At 34.9% G+C, this 3,019-nt stretch overlaps 1 long non-coding RNA gene across 1 annotated transcript; it reads right to left on the bottom strand.

Moving 5' to 3' along the window:
• Positions 1–413: 413 nt before the first annotated feature.
• On the bottom strand, positions 414–1,681 carry LOC131995087 (uncharacterized). Its single transcript, XR_009397141.1, has 3 exons — positions 1,340–1,681; positions 1,114–1,273; positions 414–1,056 (listed from the first exon to the last, which is right to left on the bottom strand). It is a non-coding gene; the product is annotated as an uncharacterized LOC131995087 (long non-coding RNA).
• Positions 1,682–3,019: the final 1,338 nt, after the last annotated feature.

Genomic DNA, 3,019 nt, shown 5'->3' with positions numbered 1-3,019 from the left:
ATGAATTTGGATTATAGCGAACGGGGAGAGAAAGTCTCCACACTGTGTAGGAGTACAACACTCTCAATTGTGGGGATAGAATCACAATTAATAAAATCTCTTTTCTTATTTCTCTTTATGGTAGGTATGGAAGTTATTAAATATGCTACTTATTTTTTTTTTTTTTTTTCCCCCTTTTTATGGGGAAGCACACAAAAAGAAAATAATCAGCAATAGTTTTAAAGCTGGTGGAACAGAGGTACAAATATGGGAGTTTCCACGCTAATTTAACTTTTTGTTTAAATGAAATTTTGAGGAAATTCAATAGTAGATTTTTTTAATTAATTCTGTTAATATATTAAGTAGTTTGTTTTTCTATAATTATGTAAATATGTTGGGTATATATATATATGTTATTTCACTCTGATTGACTCACCATTTTCCGTCGAATCTGAAGAGGCCTCTGCAAATCGTTGGATGGAGTTGAATTTTTGATTACATAGATTGCTGAAGATTTTCGATGATTGCTTGTTGGGCTTAATTTATAAACTATGAATTATCTTATGACTATTTTATCTAAATTAGGACGGAAATTTTAATATTATAAAAAAAATTTCAGGAACAAACCTCTAGATTTAACTCCTCCCAAAAATTGCGTATTCCTTTACTACTTATTCCATATATTCTGCTTTCGCTGGATCAAATAGCATTATTATTTTTGTGCGATGGACGTAACGAGACAGCTATAAATGTACTTCTTTCTCAACAAAACAAATTTTAAGCCAATGGTTGACACGATAAACCGTTGTGGGCTTCTTTCGAGTGTTGTTTTTTCTGCTCTTTGGATTTCTTCTTCGTTGATATGATGGCACGTTGATTATGGGTGATCGATGATTGACCTCTTTGGCCGAATTTGCAATGTCGATCAAATAAGTGTGTATTCTATCAAAAAAGAAAAAAAATCCCAGCAAACAATAAAAAATGTTTGCCGTAAAACAATCGGTATGGAAAGATGTTTTGAGTCCCAAAAATCATGGAACCTCAGCTAAACCAACTACCATGGGTAGTCACGTGCTCCTAATGAAAACAGTAATATAGAGATAGGCTTGACAAGTCTGTTGGAAGTATCCTTACCAAATATTCTTAATAAGGACCAACTTAAAATTTTCTCCAGAAAATTGGAGGGGATTCAAATTAGGTTCCCAGTCCTAAGGAAATATTTAACTGGGACACTAATCACGTGGAACAAGATAATTCCTCTAAACCAAATACAATCACTTCTTTAGTCAGTTCACTGGGAATAAAATGGAAGTTTTAGGAAAGTTGTTTAAGAAACAAAAAAAATACACCAACAAATTACCGTTTATATAAATGTATATATAATATGTTCGACTTCAACGAAGTATACCTTACACAATGTATCCTTTTTTTTTTTTTTTTTCTTTTTATTGAAGGTAGTGACTTTATTACTTCGACGTGTGAATAAGAAAGAAAGATCCCAGAACATGAGTAGGGTTAGGAAGCCTTTCATCGTCGAGAAAAAAAACCCGGTGTGGTTCTTCTTGCCACCGATAACGCAGTTACTGTGCAATGTCTTATGCGATTACTAACTAAGTAATCGACGTTCCATTCCAATGCAATGAAATTAATTCACATGAGACCGTTAAAACAAATCAAAAATCTAACAAAAAAAAATTAAATAAAAAAAATATCGTACATACTGATTTGAGCCGACCAAATATCAAGACACCCCTTATGTCCAGTACAGTTGTGAGGGTGCCGGGGAAGTAGAGACTATAGAATATCTGCTGTATATGTCCCGCACCTCTATTCAGTAGGAGTTCCACTTTAGGTATTTTTTTTCATTGAGAACTTGTCTGATTTAGGTGTGTGAACATTCGCTTGTTGTTGTTGGCTTTTTAAATCGAACTTGATGGTTCTCCTGTTCCTGTGGTATCGTAATGGACGAAAGCATCTCAATGAGTCTGATGGTAGACTGACACATAAACATACCTAACCTAAATTCACTTGGTGTAAAGTTTTGACAGAATCCCTGGTGGTAGGTGCTCAAGATTCGGTCCGGCCCACAGTTTTTACTTATTTATTCTTGTCTTCCCTCTGTTTACAAAGCCTTAATTGTAAACTTACTCAAAAAATATCTTTAGAAAGTCAAAGTGCTTTGCTTTGTCAAATCGTCTTTATTTCCTTTTGGACTTTGTTTTATTTTATGCGTTATGCTTTTGACTTTGGAGAAATGTCGTAGATGAGCAACATCCGGTTTCCTGTCAAATGGCAAACACACATTCACATACTCTCTCAAATATAAAGTCAAAGATTTCAAAGGTATTACGTTGTTCCTTGGATCTGCCAAATTATGAAAATTTTTCGCATGACAGACTTTGAGTTGTCTTAAAGGAAGTGTGAACGTAATCCGGATACCGAGTATGGCAAATATTGGTGAGAAAAGTTCCTTATTGGTAGTTGCCAAGGGATTATACAGAAACCCAAAAATAATATTTAATATATGACTGATTGAGTGATGGCTTAGGTTGTGTTCTTGTTTCGATGATATCAATGAAGGGACAGTAGCAGTATGCTAGACAATAGGATATGAGAGTTTATAATGACGCACAGTGGGAGAAAATCGAAAAAAGTAGAAACAAGTAAAAGCGTGCTAAGTTCGGCCGGGCCGAATCTTATATACCCTCCACCATGGATCGCATTTGTCGAGTTCTTTTCCCGGCATCTCTTCTTAGGCAAAAAAGGATATAAGAAAAGAGTTGCTCTGCTATTAAAACGATATCAAGATATGGTCCGGTTCGGACCACAATTAAATTATATGTTGGAGACCTGTGTAAAATTTCAGCCAATTCATATAAATTTGGGCCCATTGGGGCTCACGAAGTAAAATAGAGAGAACGATTTATATGGGATCTATATCGGGCTATAGACCGATTCAGACCATAATAAACACGTTTGTTGATGGTCATGAGAGGATCCATCGTACAAAATTTCAGGCATATCGGATAATAATTGCGAC

This window comes from Stomoxys calcitrans, chromosome 2 (genome assembly GCF_963082655.1).
Source record: "Stomoxys calcitrans chromosome 2, idStoCalc2.1, whole genome shotgun sequence".
In the NCBI taxonomy this organism is placed as follows: domain Eukaryota; kingdom Metazoa; phylum Arthropoda; class Insecta; order Diptera; family Muscidae; genus Stomoxys; species Stomoxys calcitrans.
This window is presented reverse-complemented; position numbering and strand designations above follow the sequence as displayed.